The sequence below is a fragment of the Rutidosis leptorrhynchoides genome, chromosome 5 (assembly GCF_046630445.1).
Source record: "Rutidosis leptorrhynchoides isolate AG116_Rl617_1_P2 chromosome 5, CSIRO_AGI_Rlap_v1, whole genome shotgun sequence".
Taxonomy (NCBI): domain Eukaryota; kingdom Viridiplantae; phylum Streptophyta; class Magnoliopsida; order Asterales; family Asteraceae; genus Rutidosis; species Rutidosis leptorrhynchoides.
In genome coordinates, this window is record NC_092337.1 from 436,631,294 (window position 1) to 436,651,541 (window position 20,248).

The following is a 20,248-nucleotide window of genomic DNA, read 5'->3' on the forward strand; positions in this document are numbered from 1 at the left end:
ATGGCATGATAAAAGAATCAGAAGTTCAAAAGAATTCAAAGAAGGAGACAGAGTTCTTCTTTTCAATTCACGATTCAAGCTATTTCCTGGAAAATTGAAATCAAGATGGTCTGGACCATTCATAGTAAAAAGAGTTTTCCCATACGGAACGATAGAATTAATAAATTCAAATGGGATTGAATTTAAAGTTAATGGTCACAGAGTTAAACATTACATACATGGTCCGATGGAAGTCGACAACGAAGTTAATCACAATTTCGACACCACAGCAAACTAAGTGTGGGGAGAATCAAGTCTTTAAAGGATAATATATATTTCTGTTAGAGTTAGATTGTCTGTTTTCGTGTAGTTCTCGAAAATGGAACACGTATGGTCTTTCCCTAGCAGACCCTAAAGAACTAGTCTTCTCCCCCCATTCTGAATTTTTATTTTTTTAGGTTTTTACGAAATGAAGACTGCCTGTGAACTAAACCATGGTCTAATGCTACACGCTTTGATCACTAAACGTAATAATGACATACTCCCGAGCGAAATAGTATCAGTAATCAGAGAAAGAATGGACGGAGTTAGAAAAGGATCCAGATGCGAAGATAATAAGTTACAATTTGGTAAAGGAAAATCAAAATCCGCAGCGAAAAGAAGAGCACGACACCTAGAAAAATGTCACAAATGCGGAAAATGGTCACATGGAGGTAAATGTTCAAATAATCAAACCTATTCAAATACCGAATTTGTTACTTTATGCAGAGACGGACCGTTCATATGTTTAGAAGAAAAGACAATGAATGCTAGAGGTTACGCCTATGCAGCCATGGAAGACCAATTAAACCGACTATCTTATGAATATAATAGATCATATAACTAAGAAATCTATTTCACAGGTATGTCTGTACAGTTTTGTTTTTATTTTTATTTTTATTTTTTAACCTTTTGATAATAAACGCTAATTTGTTCGCTAAAAAGTATTAAATTGGTATTAAATAAAATTAGGTTTGGCAACCGAAATTATTGATATCATTCAAAAATTTATTACATCACTGCGAAATTTAACGTTTATTCTTAAGGTATAAATATCTTTAATCAATCAACCCAAAATATTTCAAAAATTCGTCATGAGTTAAATTAGGTCTTGGAACCGAAATTACTTTACCGAAAAGAGGGGCGCATATTTTTGATAATATTTGATTGATTAAAGTGGGATAAAAAGACAAAAAGATTTTTAATTTTATTATGTTTTTAATCTTAATATTTAAACCTTAAATTAATATTGTAAACTTTGTAAAAACAATATTTTTAAAATTGTAAATATTTGAAAAATTAATATAAGTTTGGTGTAAATTTATAATATGAATTTTTAAATTAAGTTTGGTTTGAATTTTTAATTTTTAAAATATGAATTTTAATTTTATGCATTTCAAATTTTAAGTTTGGTGTGAATTTTTAATTTTTAATTTTTTAATTTTGAATTTTATATTTAAGTTGTGTGAATTTAAAAACAAAAATTTACTTTATCTCATTAAGTTAAGAATATGATTTTTAAAATTCGTCGTAAGTTGAAGACTAGGTCTTTGAACCGAAATTGCTTTACCCGAGGGAGGGACGAGAACTTTTATTATCATTATTTTTAATCTTATTGATTTAAAGTATGCCAAAAACATTAAAAAACCCAAAAAAATCTTAGCTTTTAAAACAATCACTACAAAAAGACAAATTTTAAAATTTTGTCGAGGGACGGACTAGGGCATCGTCCCGAAACGACTTCGTCTTAAAAAGAAACAAAATTTTTAAAATTTTATTTAATTATATGTTTTAAAAGTATAAGGTTTATATAAAAAAAAAAAAAAAAAAAAAAAAAAAAAAAAAAAAAAAAAAAAAAAAAAACAAAAATTCTGGAAAATACCCCCATGCGAGTCGCATGGGGGAAAGGCTTAAGCCATGCGACTCGCATGGCTGTTAAAAACTGGACAGGATCAAAACTTCCAGCGAGCTGCTCTGTCTCTCACATTACACACATATACACGAACCATCTCCAAAACCCTCTCAATTTTTCACCATTTTTCACCAAATTTCTTGCAAAACTTCACAATAATCATGCCTAGATTCAGTAGTCTCAACCCCTTCAGGAGAAAGGTAAAGATTTCACCCCTAATCTCTTTAAATTCGAATTTTTGTGTTCTTGAGCTAGAAAATTTATATTTTGATTTTGTTAAATTTAGGTGTAATTAGAGCTAAATTGTTGTTATATTATGCATGTATATCCTAGATAGAAGCTATTTAACATGAATTGAAGCTAAAAACTTCAAATTTTTAAGAATCTAGGGTTTGTGTTCTTGAGCAATTTGGGGCTTTTTGATATAAACAGGTTATGGCCGATTTTTGTCATGAATTGTTGCTAAATTGAGTAGTGTAACATGTTTAGGTAGTTAATTGATCCAAACTTTGAGCCTAAACATGTTTTTGAGAATTAAAGTGGACTTTTTAAGTCCAAAAATTCATGAACTTGGATAATTTGATATATAGGCTATTTGAAACTTGTTTCATTGCTAGTAGTGATTATTTTGGCATGTTATTTGAGATAAATGCTTATGAACTTGATATACATTTTTCGTATAGGCTTATTTGACAAAGTGTAGACTTGACAAAAATATGAAAATGAACACTAGTTTGATTTGAATGCCATGTAACAAGTGTTTAATTGCTATAATGATTATTGTTGACATGTTTAAGAGTTTAAATGTGATAAAACATTGTACACATTTTCGTATGTAAAAGTGTAGAATTGTTATTGTTAAGAAAATGTGTATAAAATGTGTTATGAATTGAACAGGTCATCATAATTGTTTCAAGTTATTATTTTGCTAACACTAATGCATATTTGGATGCACAAATTTTGTGTTTAATGTGTTTTGCAGAAAGCCGATACTGGAGGTTCAGGAGCATCATCGTCCAGGCAACCAGAGCCCGAACCGGAAATGTTTCATGAACAGGAACAACATATGCAACAAGAAGAAGAAGAACAGGAGGAGCAACATATTCCTTATCACGATCAAGATCAATTATTCGTGAATCAGTTTCGTCAATTCGCTCCACATCAAAGGATTCTGAGTTTAGACATTAATGAAGATCAGTTACACCCAAATCTGAGATTTGATAGATGTTGGATAGAGTATCCAGATTATCAAAAGAACATGCACATTCTCTACTTTAAGGTTGTTGAAATGCCAAGGGCAATTGACTGGGTACCTTTGGAAACAGTTGACCTTGCCGAACCGATTCGGCAATTATTGGTGCAAAGGTATGGTAATTCTCAGTTTAACGATTGGATGCGCCTATTTTCCATTCGTAGAACCATATATAGGGAATGGTGTATAGAATTACTTAGTACTATTAAGTTAAACAGTGATGTTAGGAGGATAGATGATAGAAGCTTTATTAGGTTTCTGTTAGGTGGACGAATGTACAGAATGTCCATGATAGATTTAGCAAGGGCCTTACAGATTTACACCCCTGCTGAACTTTTGAGCCCCGACTGTAATAGCCTGATTGCCCAAGGAGAAAGGGTAGATAGGGAATTTGATATTAACGCTGTCTGGAGGCGTATGTCCCACTTTAATGAATTTCACGCCAGTGGAAATCATACATACTTAGATATAGACAGAGCTGAACTCCGGGTGATTCATAGATTCTTAGCAAACACAATTACACAAAGGGGTAGGAATAAGGAGAAATTGACCGTAAATGATTTGTTCTACCTCAAGTGTATTAGAGACCCGAGGAGTTTCGTTAACATTCCCTATTGTGTTGGTTATTATCTCGCTAATGTAGTTTCGGGGATGAAATCGGGGAGTATTATAGGTGGTGGTATTTTCATTACTCTCATTGGAGAGTATTTAGGTGTAGATAAACACCAAGGGGGTCCAATGAACGAAATAGAGGACGGAGGTGAAACTATAAGTTCAAACCTTTATCACGGTGCAAGGGTATTATTGATGAGACGTGGTCGGGTATATCGATACGAGGGACCTCAGCGACAGGTAGAGAGAGGTTCGGATGACGAGATGGAGGAGGCGAACAACATTATAGGAGTTGTTCGGGAGACTGCTCTTGATTTAGGTATTCGTATGGAGGATGAATACATGACGAACTATGATAGGCATATGCAGTACGAGGCATGGCAACGCCGGAATGACTACGAGCATTCCCGGCAACGAGAGCATGGCCGATGGGATTATCATCAGCGCCAAATTATAAGCCAGTTGCAGCCTGGTGAGATGTATTATCCGACCCGACCCGCATACTATCCCGCACATCAGCCAGAAATGAGACCACCCTATGATTCATATGATTATGACGCAGCATACCAGTACACCTATAATCAGCCATGGAACCCGGACGCGAACATGAATTGGGATCCATATCCTAATTTTCCTCCTAACCCACCTCCTGATCAGTAGAGATAAGTGGTAATTTTTATTTTTATTTTAAACACTTAACATTTTATTATATTTATGTAATGTTTGATATTTTATTATTATTGTGTACTAATATTTTTCTTATAGTTCGAAAGTGGGATGCCAAAGTTCCATTTCAAATTGCATGTATGATTATATTTGTATTGTATGTATTCTCTTTTATGCACAAAACAGGGTAAAACAACGCGTTTTCAAAGACTGGCATTAAGTTCAGCAAAAGCAAGTAATTTTGACGACAATGATGCAAAATGTATGTGAAATAACAACAAGACGGAATGAACAAATGACGTGCACCATTTATCATTCAGCAAACAAACGCCAATATATTTGGAAACTTTGGTAAAAATTTAATCATTTTCACACAAATCACCCTCAATAATTTAAATTGTTACTGATTTCTTGCAAATGAGGGCATTGCAAGATCTTAAGTGTGGGAAGGGATTAAATTCTTTCGGATTTTAAAATTTTTATATTAAACACTTGGTTACCATTAAAAATACTAGTAAAGCAGTAGTTGTATTAGAATCTAGTGCTCTCTGATAATAAAGAACAGCCCTAGTCTTATATACTGACTACCCAATTCTAGTAAAATTTTTCAAAATTTTCAATTAAATGAATTAAAATCATGTTTATACATATTTATGAACAATAAAACTAGGTTTTAACACCGAAATTATTGTTACCTCGGAAAGGACATAAATTGAGAAACAAACTAAAATGTTAAAATTCATTTAAAATGGAATAGAGGACGATAAAAAGAAAAATAAAAAGCCAAGTGTGGGAAAATTTACCAAGTTATTTTAAACATATGCCACATATATTTGTAACAAATAACTGAAAATACTTTTGCTTTGGACTAAACTAAACTGTTTTACCCAATGAGCGAAAAGAAGAGATGGATCTACACGATGAATCAATTCCATCATTAAAAGGAAGTAAAGTCTTCCGAAAAAGACACGCGCTTCTTGATTTAGGTCATGAAGTTGTCGTTCAGACCAGCTGTAGGTTGACGAAAAATCTAGAAAAGTCATCACTAAAATCAGCTAGAAATCCACGGACCTCAGCATTAAACAAGGTCGCCAAGTGGTCAGATTTATCCTAACCATGAGAAGGATTTATCTCGTACAATGGGGGGGCACCATGCAAATTAGCTGGATAAGACTAATGAATCAGATCCCCAGAAAGGATAATCTCCTTAAAGATTAAAAATCAGCTTTTAAGACTGATATTACTCAATCCTAGAGATTGACCTTAAAGATTGAGAATTACAAACTCATGGAATTCAATGATATCTAAACTCGAGCTTAAACGAGAAAATATTTTGATCAAAATTATAAACCGATTTGCTTTCTGAAAACCCTATTTTCAATGCGTTCATTACCATTGAACGTAAAATCCTAGGAATTCACCTGGAATTCATTAGGTCACCTGAACTAAATCGGGTGTCAACCGTAAGAACGGTGGTTGCATAACATGGTCAAAGACAGAACCTTGTGCCAGACCGAAAAAATTATAAGGGTGAGCTTTACTATTGCTCCTACCAAGGATAGTAATTGCGTCCGACACGTTATAGACCATAATCAAAAGCATGTCACGGGACATTGCCTTAACAGTTGCTTGTTCAACGCTTTCCTTTACAACTGGACGGTAGTTTGCCGAAAGGTAATATACGGAACAAGTAAACTGGACGTGTTGCTTTCCAAATACAAGGTTAGCAAGTGGGTGACACAAAACCGCAAGTTTTGAGCTAAAATTTTCAAATCTGAAACCCACCAAACCCACAAAAATATTTTGCAAACACCGGTAAAGGGTTATTCCGGAAAACTTATCTAGGGGAAAAACTAGATTTAAATTTTCAAAAGATCAAATGTTTTCATAAAGATCCAATTTCCTTAATGGATCTAAATTTTTATAGTCATGTGGGACTGTAAACCATATCGTTACTACCATTGTTTATACCGCCGTATAGAAATCACTGATGTACAAAGTGTGAAAAATAAAAAAGTGATTCTAGTATTTCAAGACAATATTGCTTGAGGACAAGCAACGCTCAAGTGTGGGAATATTTGATAATGCTAAAAACGAACATATATTTCATAGCATTATTCCTCAAGAAAGACAAGCTTTTAGTTGCAATTGTTCTATTTACAAGTGATATTCGTTTAAATAATAAAAGGTGAAGACAAAAGACGGATTCGACAAATTGAAGACAAAAAGGTCCAAAGAGCTAAAAAGTACAAGATACAATTAAAAAGGTTCAAAATATTGATGAGGAACGTCTCAAAACGACAAGAGTACAAGTTACAAGACGCAAAGTACGCGATTTAAAATAATACGCAAGGACGTCCGAAAATCCGGAACCGGGACCTGAGCCAAGAAGAAACGCCCGACGCAACGGACCAAAAATATCTAGTCTACTATGCACAAGAATATAATATAATATATATATAATTATATATAATTATATATTATATATATTATTATTATTATATTACGTCGGCAAGAAGAAAACAAAAGTAGTTGGCTGAATCCAGGGTGGCCATGCGACTCGCATGGCCAGAAGCACAAAACCATGCGAGTCGCATGGTGTGAGATTGTTGGTCAGGTCCTATAAAAAGCCAGTTTTCTGACGAGTTTAAGACATAATATATCTCTCTCAATATATACGATTTATATTTATATTTATAATTTATATTTTAATTTTAATTATAATTCTAATAATAAGGGTATGTTAGCGAATGTTGTAAGGGTGTAAGTCGAAATTCTGCCCGTGTAACGCTACGCTATTTTTAATCATTGTAAGTTATGTTCAACCTTTTTATATTAATGTCTCGTAGCTAAGTTATTATTATGCTTGTTTAAAACGAAGTAATCATGATGTTGGGCTAATTACTAAAATTGGGTAATTGGGCTTTGTACCATAATTGGGGTTTGGACAAAAGAACGACACTTGTGGAAACTAGACTATGGGCTATTAATGGGCTTTATATTTGTTTAACTAAATGAAAGTTTGTTAATGTTAATATAAAGATTTACAATTGGGCGTCCCTATAAATTACCATATACACTCGATCGGACACGATGGGCAGGGTATTTATATGTACGAATAATCGTTCATTTAACCGGACACGGGAATGGATTAATAGCCACTAGAATAATTAAAACAGGGGTGAAATTACATTCAAGGGTAATTGGTGTAATTGTTAACAAAGTAGTAAAACCTTGGTTTACACGCAGTCGATAACCTGGTGTATTCATTAAACAAAGTATTAAAACCTTGTTACAATTCGAATCCCCAATTAGTTGGAATATTTATCTTCGGGTATAATAATAATTTGACAAGGACACTTGCAATTTATATTTATGACTGATGGACTGTTATGGACAAAAACCAGACGGACATATTGAATATTCCAGGACAAAGGACAATTAACCCATGGGCATAAAACTAAAATCAACACGTCAAACATCATGATTACGGAAGTTTAAATAAGCATAATTCTTTTATTTCATATTTAATTTCCTTTATTTTATATTTAATTGCACTTCTAATTATCGCACTTTTATTGTTATTTAATCGCACTTTTAATTATCGTACTTTTAATTATCGCAATTTAATTTTATCGCATTTTTATTATTCGCAATTTCATTATCGTTATTTACTTTACGCTTTAATTTAAAGTCTTGTATTTATTTTATATTTTACATTAGGTTTTAACTGCGACTAAAGTTTTAAAATCGACAAACCGGTCATTAAACGGTAAAAACCCCCCTTTATAATAATAATATCACTTATATATATATTTGTATTTTTATAAAAGTAAACTAATATAGCGTTGAGCTTTGTTTAAAGATTTCCCTGTGGAACGAACCGGACTTACTAAAAACTACACTACTGTACGATTAGGTACACTGCCTATAAGTGTTGTAGCAAGGTTTAAGTATATCCATTCTATAAATAAATAAATATCTTGTGTAAAATTGTATCGTATTTAATAGTATTTCCTGCTAAAATTTAATAGTATTTTATACCCCTCTGCTTTGACATCACTTTCTCTCTCTAAAAAGTGTAAGTATTTGATTTTTCTTCTTCTTCTTCCCTTCTCTCTCACGAAATCATCATCATCATCAAAGGGTCTAGCTTTTTAGCTTTTGATCTTGATTACATCTTGTAGATTCAAACATGGATTTGAATCCTTCAAGAACATGGAAGATTCAAGCTTTATAGCTTTGAATCTTCACCTATTTTGTAGATCTAAATCTTTTAGCTTTAATCTTGTTATTTTGTTATAAAGATCCAAACTTGTATTTGTAATCTTCATGTAACTTAAAGATCCAAGCTTTATGCTTTAAGATCTTCAAGAACAACCAAGATTCAAGCTTTCTAGCTTTGAATCTTCATTTCTTTTGTTGGATCTAAGCTTTCTAACTTATGATCTCATTATTTTGTTATAAATATCAAAACCTGTGTTTGTGGTCTTCAAGTAACTTAAAGATCCAAGCTTTATGCTTCAAGATCTTCAAGAACACCAAAGATTCAAGCTTTGTAATCTCATAACTTGTGTGAAAAGGATCCAAGCTCTCTAGCTTAGGGTTCCATTACTTTATTTGATTAAGAATGTGTTCATACTTGTTTGATTGAAGTAAAGTTTGTAGCTTTAGTTGTAAATAGAACTTGTATTTGTGTTAAGACTAAGGATATGATGTAACCTTGGTTCATCATCCATCTAAGACTCTTAAATGAGTTGTGTTCTTACTTGGTCTTAACATATTGTGTGTTGATGGTTGAATCTTGGTCAAGGTGATGCTAACCCATCAATGAGTTGTACACTTGAAGCTACAAGCATCAAGGATGAGAACCGTGATGAGCATCAAGCACCAAGAACCCCACCGGAGCACTTGTTTACTGTTTTTTGGGATCTATCAAGATTCCTGGACTTCTGGAAAAGCGATTTTTAGTTAGTTCGTTTCTAGTATATGACTTTTCGTTTAGGCCTCGTCTTAATCCGATATACGGTTTAGGATTTATGGCCTTCCGAAAGTCACTACGCCTTTGTAACGTTGTGCTGAAATTTCTGACCTACTCGCACTTAAACCGTCTCCACGGTCAAACGAAGACGAGTTAGGTTCTGAAAATTGGTCAGCGGTTAGAGGACTCACATACGGAGCCATAGCCACTGACTACGTGTCTTTTCTATTTGTATAGAGGTCGTAACAGCTGTCCGAAGTCAGCCTTTTGTTTCGATCTCTATTCTTGTTAAACGTACCTTAGTGTTGATGAATGATGATGATAATGATGATGTCGATGATGACACTTAAACTTAATTTATTCACTTTAACCTTTTGGGACAACATACTGACCTAGTGACCTTTGACTTAGGTTGACGACCTTTCGGACCGACTTACTACCTGCATACGTTTCGTATCGACTTTTACTGCTTATTCACTGTGAGTTATAGCATCCCTTTTTACTTCAACTATTTTTGGGACTGAGAATACATGCGCTTTTTATGTTTTACTTACTTGACATGAGAACTTAAACTTTACATATGTGTGGGTTATATAACGGCATAAACTTTCCCCTTAGCACGGTAACGTTTAATCATTGGTTTTGAACCGGTGAACGCGAATATTAGATATGGATCCATAGGGTTTGACATCCCCACTCGGGCTAGTCGCGCTAGCATTTAACGGGTGTTTGATACTTCGAGGACATACGCACTCGCCAAGTGTACTTTTAGGGGGTATTACTATTACGTTAAGTTAGTTACCGGGTGCCCACGGACAAGCATATACTTTTCATACTGTTTTGAATACGATAACTCGTGGTCTACATTACTTTACTGTTTACAAACTATAGCTCACCAACATTCGTGTTGACTTTTAAGCGTGTATTTCTCAGGTGCTTAGACGATGTTGCTTCCGCCGTTAGACTTGCTGTTATGGACCTGATGTGTTAAATTTCTGATGCATTAATTAGAGATGTCGCAATCATGAAACTTTTATCTTGTATTCATAACTTATGTTATTTTCAATTAATTACTTTGTAACGACCTTTGTGTCAGGTTATCTTTTGTAAACGCTATCTTTTTTTTATGAATGCAAAACTTGTTTTCAAATAGCATGTAGTAATTGACCGTGTAAAGATCCCGTTGTTGACGAATCGTACACGATGGTTTTGTACGGGGCGTCACACACAACAAGCAGGGTGGTCAGCTAGCATCCAATTATATATTCTAATAAAAATATATTAAAGCAAAGAATTAAACGTAACCTATAAGACCATAATTCGTTTTAAAATATTAAACATCTAATACAATTGCAAAGAAACTTATTATTGCAAGAAAACATATTGTCATATATTACTATATGTGTTGTAATAAATTAATTATCCTGAGCTGTCCAAATTATGTTTTATATATTTTTTTTAGATGTATCAAATTAATTGTTATAAATGATGACCTAATTGTGTGGCGTGTGGCACTGTGCTTCAGACAGATTGCTGGTAAAATTTGTACGTTAGGAAATATGATGCGAGTTAATATGTGTAGGTAGTGTTTTTTTATTTCGCTAGGAAAATGAAAGCATTTGCGTTCAAAGTTTGGGGTGGGTTTATGAGGTTTTTTAAGTCTAAAAGCTATGTGCGTAGGTTCTAAAAGCTGCGTTGTCGGAAGTATGGAGACTAGAGTTGGTGGAACAAAGACGAAAATAGTTTAGAAAAAAGAAAAGAAAAAAAAACCATAAAAAAAACCATAAAAGGTCAAAGGAGTTACTATTAAGGAATAGTAACTCCTTTTGCTCAATTGTATATAGTATTAATAAATAGATGAAAAGGGGAAATGGAAAAGATGAAGCGAAAAAGATTAGATAAACAAATAAAAAAGGCCAAATTACCGTTTTACTCCGAAGACATCCAATATTACAGCCATGTCACTGTTTACAGTGGCAGGCTCGTCAATTTTAATATTAGTTATAATTATAATTTGTGCGGTTTTAAAAGTTTAAGCACATGATAATCACAAGATTTGAACTAAATGAAATGTTAAGTGTCATTAGATTAAGGAATGTATTTGAGACTAGAATACGAATTTAGTGACTAATAATGGAGGTTATAATTGAGTGACTAATTTTTTTATTTTTTTTTGAAAAGCAAAGCAATACATATTCATCACAATAACAACTGTACATGGGATACTTAGGAGAGTATCCAAGAAACTCACAAGTATTACAGGAACTATGGACCAAACTCATAAGTATAACAGGAACTATGGAGCATATATAAACGCTAAACAATTATGTACAGAGACACGACAGAATATATGATATAAATTCAGGCCTATATTTGACTTGGACCAGAGCAATGAAATAGCAATCAACCTATCCCATTACGATCATGAGCCGAAAGACCACAACTTCTTGGATATGTGAGCCATTGAAGCCACTCGAACTTTAATTTCTTTGATCTTTTGGAAATTCACTCGAAGCTTTTGGTTTGAATCTCGATGAGCACATTCGGACTAGAATATATTTTATTGTGAAAAAACTTTTGATTATGATTCTTCCATAGTAAGTACCCGGTCACCCATTTGACAGCTTGTCAGATTCTATTATTTTGAACCAAACTAGCTAACAGAGATGGGTCACTGAATACTTCATTTATGGAAAGTGTTGTCACGTTACCAAACCCCCACCAATTAAAGACTCGAACCCAAACAGCGGTCTGCTCCACATCCAATGAAAACTTGTACCTGTATCAACCCAACTTACTCTATCACAAACTCGAACCATTTTTTCAGTTTTAATCTGATACAATCTTGGAAACCGGTCCTTGAAACGTGAATCATCAAGCCAAAGATCATCCCAGAACAATGTATCACTACCATTACCAATGACTTTAACAAAGGAAGAATTAAGAGCCACACTAATGTTAGTAAGAATGTTATCAAGCCGTATAATTGATACCCAAGGGAAAACAACATTAGGAACCCGATTGCAACCCAACCCTCCCTCCCGACCATAAATACTTTTGACAATATTGACCTAAAGAGCCACATTTTCAACTCGAAATCTCCACCACCATTTACACATTAAATCTAAGTTTTTTGCTTTCAAAGAACCCACATTTAACACCCCCCCCCCCCCTGACTCATAAGAAACAAGAATATCCTCTCATTTGACCCAAGACATTTTAGTGACTTCACCCGACCTAACCCAGAAAAAATTACGCCTCAAACTATCGAGAAGGTTGATGACACTTGTAGGAGCTCGAAAGAGGGAGAAGTAGTACAATGGTAAACTGAAGAGAACCGATTTGATGAGGGTTAATCTTCCTCCGAACGACATTGACCTAGCTTTCCACTCCGTGAATCTAGTATGGAATTTGTCGATGACAGGTTTCCAATCATTTAAAACTTCTTCATTTTCGATCCCACCGGAAGACTGTAACGACCCTACATTTTCCGTTATCTTTTGCCGTTAATTATTTAACAACCGTTAACTGTTATTCATGCCACGTCATTTCTATGACCTATATTATTATTTTTGTAATAATATATTAATTATTATGTGTTAAATGAATATTTGTATTCATGATTTTAATTTGTACGTTTATACGAATCGTGGATTTCTATCCGGCGAATCTTTTCGGTTTTCAAACCAACGGTCGAGCTTTTAGGATTTTTAAGTCTTAATTATTTTAAATATGATATTTTAATGTCATATATTTATATATAGTATTTATATATATTTTTCGTCGCGTATTTGTTATCTCTTCGAATAATTAATCGCGTAAGCGTGTTTTCGCGTTTCGGGTTTCAATCGGGCATTCGGGCCACAAGGAAATTACAGGTTATCAATTTGGGCCAAGTGAGGCCCACCCCACTCCTATGTTTGGCCAAATGGATGGGAGGGGAGTATACTCCCATTTGTTTTTCATTTTTGCAACATTATTTTCATTCCACAATTTTTATCTAAACCTAATTTCCATCTTATTTTCTCTCTTCTCTCCCTTTTCTTTTTTCGGCCATCCCCCATCAACCATATATCATCAGCATCATCTAAAAAATTGTTCATCATTTATTGAAGCATACAACACAATCGGATTCCTCATTCCGTTCTCTACGCGCTCATATTAATCTTTTCTTGATTAGGGTATAAACCCTAACCCTAACTTTTCAATTTTTCTTATATTTTTCTGTTTTTGAATGTTATATTAGTAGTATGATGATTATATGTTATTATATTATTGATTGTATGCGTAGAAATGCTCGATTGTATATGTTTTCGGTTTGATTGTTTTGGGACAGCGGTTTGATTCTTGTTTTCTGGAAATATAACCGATATACAAGTGAAATTAAAGTGTCTAGATGAGTTCCTCTCATCAAGATATTAATTTTAGACTCCGGATTCATGTTATTTCGATTTCTGGAACATAAGTTATGATTAAAATGGCGTTATTAAAGTGTCTAGTGTGTTAGGATTGATGATGGGATGAACTTTCATGTTCGGGTCATCAAAATCCGAGCCACGGATCACTCGTTATGACTAAAACACGTTTTTGGGCGGATTAAAGATCCAAAATGATTAAGGGCTGTAAGTCATGACTTGGTGACTGTTCTTGGGATGTTCTTGAGCACACTAAGGTGTCTGGTGGGTTGGTTAGGCGAAGATATATATAAGGCTCGCCGAAAACTGATTCCCGGGGCTCAAGTTATGACCCGATGAACTTTTAATTAAAACTTATGGTTATTAATTGTGACTTATGATATAAATAATGAATTTCATTATTAATTGATAGTGCTCCAAATGAACATATATTTAGTAGCAATATCCTCTCAATATGTAAATTATTTAGTTGTAATTGTCCTATTTTAAGTTTTAATCGTTTATATTAAATAAGTGCGAAGACAAAAGGCGAAAACGACGATTTGAAGACGCAAATGACCAAAAAGCTCAAATGTACAAGATACAATCCTTGTGGTTCAATTTATTGATGAGAAACGTCTAAAAATGACAAAAGTACAAGTTGCGGAACGCAAAGTACAAGATATTAAATTATGCGAAAGGACGTTCAAAAATCCGAAACCGGGACCTGAGCCAACTATCAACGCCCGACGCAACGGATCAAAAATTATGAGTCTACTATGCACAAGAATATAATATAATATATATATAATTATATAAAATTATATATATTATATTATATAATTAAATATAACGTCGACAAGCTAGAAAACAAAGCAATTGGGCATGGCCAGACTGGCCATGCGATCGCATGAGATTAACACTGAGAACCCATGCGATCGCATGGGCCTCAGGATCAGACCACATCTATAAAAGGCAACGAGTTTTGGCCATAAAAATAATAATAATAATACTCTATAATAAAAAAATAAAAAAATAAATAAATAAATAAATAAATAAATATATATATATATATATATATATATATATATATATATATATATATATATATATATATATATATAATATATAGTATAGGGTAGTTTTATATTAGATTAGTTCGGGTTATGTAAAGGTTATTTTACGGGTTTTAAAGTCGGAGCCCTGTCCGTGTAACACTACACGATAACTAATCAATGTAAGCTATGTTCTCCTTTTTAAATTAATGTCTCGTACTTAAGTTATTATTATGCTTATTTGAGCCAAAGTAATCATGATGTTGGACTAAATATTAAAGACGGGGTAATTGGGCTTTGTACCTTAATTGGGGTTTGGACAAAAGAACGACACTTGTTGAAATTAGACTATGGGCTATTAATGGTCTTTATATTTGTTTAACTAAATGATAGTTTGTTAATTTTAATATAAAGATTTACAATTGGACGTCCCTATAAATAACCATATACACTCGATCGGACACGATGGGAGAGATATTTATATGTACGAATAATCGTTCATTTAACCGGACACGGGAATGGATTAATAGTCTATGGAATTATTAAAACAGGGTTAAATTATGTACAAGGACACTTGGCATAATTGATAACAAAGTATTAAAACCTTGGGTTACACGCAGTCGATATCCTGGTGTAATTATTAAACAAAGTATTAAAACCTTGTTACAGTTTAAGTCCCCAATTAGTTGGAATATTTGACTTCGGGTATAAGGATAATTTGACGAGGACACTCGCACTTTAAATTTATGACCGATGGACTGTTATGGACAAAAACCAGACGGACATATTAAATAATCCAGGACAAAGGACAATTAACCCATGGGCATAAAATTAAAATCAACACGTCAACCATCATGGTTACGGAAGTTTAAATAAGCATATTATATTTTATTTCATATTTCATCGTACTTTTATTTACTCGCTATTTTATTTAACGTCATTTATTTATTGTCATTTATTTTTCGCTACTTTAATTATCGTCATTTATATTTTGCATTAGGTTTTAATTGTAACTTAAAATATAAAATCGACAAACCAGTCATTAAACGGTAAACCCCCTTTTATATATTATCAATATAATATATTTTGTACAAATATAATTGTTTAAAAATATAGTGTGCAATAAGCCCGCTCCCTGTGGAACGAACCGGACTTACTAAAAACTATACTACTCTACGATTAGGTACACTGCCTATAGTGTTGTAGCAAGGTTTAGGTATATCCATTTTGTAAATAAATAATTAAAACTTATGTAATATTTTGTCGTATTTCGTATTTAAATTAATACTATTTCGTACACCCTGCTGCACACATCATTAATAAATTACTTATAATATAAAAAGTAATTAATTTAATTTAAGACTTATGATATATATTTATTATATCATTTATTAATTAATTATGATTTAATTAAACATTTAATTAAACTTATGATTAATAATACTTTTATTATTAATGAAAAATACTTATGGTAAGTATTAAAATTATATTATGAGATTATTATAATAAGACTTATAATAAGGATTAATTAATCATTTAATTATTATAAGGCTTAGTTATTATTTAATTATAATTTAATTATTAAATACTTATGATTTAATGATTATAATTAGAAACTTATGATATGATTAATAATTCATTATTAATTAATAATACTTATGATATGATTTAAAATTTATTATTAATTAATAATACTTTTATTATGATTAATATTTAATTAATTAATTAAATACTTATGTTATATTAATTATATCATTTAAACTTATGTTAACTTTAATAATTCAATTTAATTTAATTAAACTTATGTTATGACATAATTATACATATATGACTTTAATTAACATTATAACCTATATTACTATTATAACTTGTACTTTTAATATTTACGTTGACTATGTTTGACCAAGGTTGACTTTTGAGTTGACATTTGGTTGACTTTGACTTTCAGTTGACTTTTGTTGACTTTCTAATTAAGGAAACTTTCCTAAATTATAAACTTTCCAAAAATAGCAACTTTCTAAATATGGAAACTTTCCTAAAATAGAAACTTTCCTAAAATAGAAACTTTCCTAAAATAGAAACTTTCCTAAAATAGAAACTTTCCAAAAATGGAAACCTGCTAAAAATAGAAACTTTCTAAAAATAGAAAGTGTGTGTCCGTACGCAGTTCTTATCAAACCGATGCATGTTGAGTGTTGTTCTATGTCTACTTGCAACATGTACAATAGCTATCATACTAAGACTTGACATAAGTTAGTTATTTATATCGACCTGCTTGATTTATAGGTCAGCGTTGTGATCATTCCTGATCACTTTAATTCGTTTGCTGTTCGATTAATTGTGTGGTTACTTCGTTTGCTATTAAGGTGAGTTGTGTGACGACCCGAAAATTTTCAACCAAATTTAAACTTAATCTTTATATGATTTTGACACGATAAGAGAAGTCTGTTATCCTGAGTCTCCAAATTTTTTAACTGTTTTTATACATTCATTGGACCATCGACTATTTTCGACGATTCACGAACAATTAATTGTAAATAGATATGTGTGTGTGTATATATATACATAGTAATTGAAATTATAATTTGAAATATTATATGTCGTAATATATATATATATATATATATATATATATATATATATATATATATATATATATATATATATATATATATATATATATATGTAATAAATATTAAAGATCCAATATATTGTATAATTGGTAAATAGTAATAAATTGTAATATATTAAATCTAGTTACAAGTTTGAATATAATTATCATTACTTCCAATATTATTATCAATAGTAATATTAATATTAAAATCAGTATTATTAATATTATTATTTTCAATATACAACATATGAATATGAAATTCATATATAAGTTGTCATAGTAATATTATTACTCTTATTAATATCAATACTAATAGTACTAAGAATAATATTATTATTATTGTTATAATTATAATTTTAAGGTTATCAAAATAAAGATGTTAAATATAAATATTATTATAAGAATGATTAAAACAAATTCTAATTATTATTATTATGATTAATTATTATCACTTTCATACAAAAATATTATTATCATTATCATTTTTATCATTATCCTTATTGATATTATCTTATTATTATTATTGTTATTATAAATATTTATTATTATCATTTATTATTATTATTAATAATAGAATTATTATTATTAATACATTTACATTTCTGTATTGAAAATAATAACAAACGAGTTTATTAAGGGAATCAGCTGTCTTTCATTATCAAACTGTTTTATGATTTGCTTTATGTCTACTAACTAGTACGAACTGATTCCAAACAATAACATTAACAAACAAAATTCGTTTGACATCCCTTTCTACTTTTAAATTTTTGTATCTTTCTTCCCGGATTAATATTCTATCGATCCTTTACTCGATATAAAATAATCCAATTGCAATGTTAGTGATAAAAATCATTTGATCCATCACTCTATTCTCCTGCAAACCTTTTTAACACATTACGACCTTGCTAACTTTTCACCACCATCATCATTGATATTCTTCATGACACCATTGTTCTATCATCTTGATCAACCAGGTAACTCAACATCGAACCACCCACTTGATTGCTTGGTTTTTCTATTTTCTTAATCAATCGAACACGAAAATCTCACACTAGACCAACGCCACCCTATAACCCATTTAATTACCATCGATGATAACCACTACCATCATCAAACCGCCAATATCACCTTGAAGATCATTACCATAGCCACCTTGAATTTCCACCATCATCTATATATTTTTCTTTTTGTTCGGTTTCATTCTTCCCTGCAAAACACCACGACTATGATGACACTCCTCAAATAAACCACCTCACTTCCTTCTCGATTTATGATCGACACCCACCACCAACCTCGTCACCATCGAGTACCATGAACAACATAAACCACAATTTACCAAACCATCATCACCTTTGCTACGTACTACTATTAAATCACCTTTTTCTTTCTTCCTTTCTTGATCCTTTTAGTGAAAATGCCACAACCACTTTCTTCAAACCAACATCACCTTATTCCCATCAACTAATATCACCATGTTATTTCTGTTTGTCGAACACCAACAACAAACAAATATAGATTGCTTCGGCTTGTGACTATTTCGCCACTACATCAACCACCTTGTTTTCCTTCTCTTTCTTCTTAGTGATCATAAACCGCCATCTATGTCATCCATGAACTACTATCCATTACTGTAGGATATCGGCTACACCACTTATGATTAAGTGCGAATTTAAATGAAAGTTTGATGATTATAATAAGGAGGAGATATGCATAATAATGATGAAGATGAATATTAAATAATGAAGAGTGCAGGATGTATTTATTTATAATCTATAGGTTAATTATCTTTATCTTAGTGGAGGGTCGACACATTTAGGTGGGTGGGGAAAAGGGAGAATATTTTATGATTGCAAGTATCCAATATCTTCTCCATTGCCAACTGATATTTCAAGTATAAATCATATTTGTTTTATTTATTCGATCGGTATTAACGTGAGGGAAGGAACCGAACTCCTTTAAGTTTGTTTTGGGCCGAGACATATGCCTTTGTTTTGGGCCGTAAGAGTTCGGCTTTCATAACAGCCATCCTTGTTTCTTATACAAGGTAGAACATGTCATTTTATAGTGTTGTTTAAGGATAGAGGTAATTATGTGATGATTATGAACGAAAATAATAAATGATGATACCGTGAGAATGATGATGATACATAGATGTGTTGATAAAGATGATGATGCTTAAATAATGATGATGATTAAATGAATAACGTTATGGATGATGGGATGATGTAAGGATGATCACGATTGCGATGGATATGATGATAGTGTGATGATGGTATGATGATGATATGATAAGCATGATGATTCCATAAGTATGATGATGTTGTTAAGATTAAGATCATGATGATCGTAGTGATGATGTACATGATGATATCGATGTTATGATATGGATGATGATTATGATAATGATCCATGAAGGATATGATGACACAAACGACGTTATAACAAGGATGATTCGAGGGTATAACTATAACTATTATTATTATTATTATTATTATTATTATTATTATTATTATTATTATTATTATTATTATTATTATTATTATTATTATTATTATTGTTGTTGTTGTTGTTGTTGTTGTTGTTGTTGTTGTTATACTAATACCAATATCAATCTTGATATCATAAATATTATATTATTAATATCATTAATACTAATATAATTAAGATTACGAACGTTAAGATAAAAACGATTAAGGTTGTGATCATGAATATAGTTAAGGTAATTACTACCGAAAAGTATAATT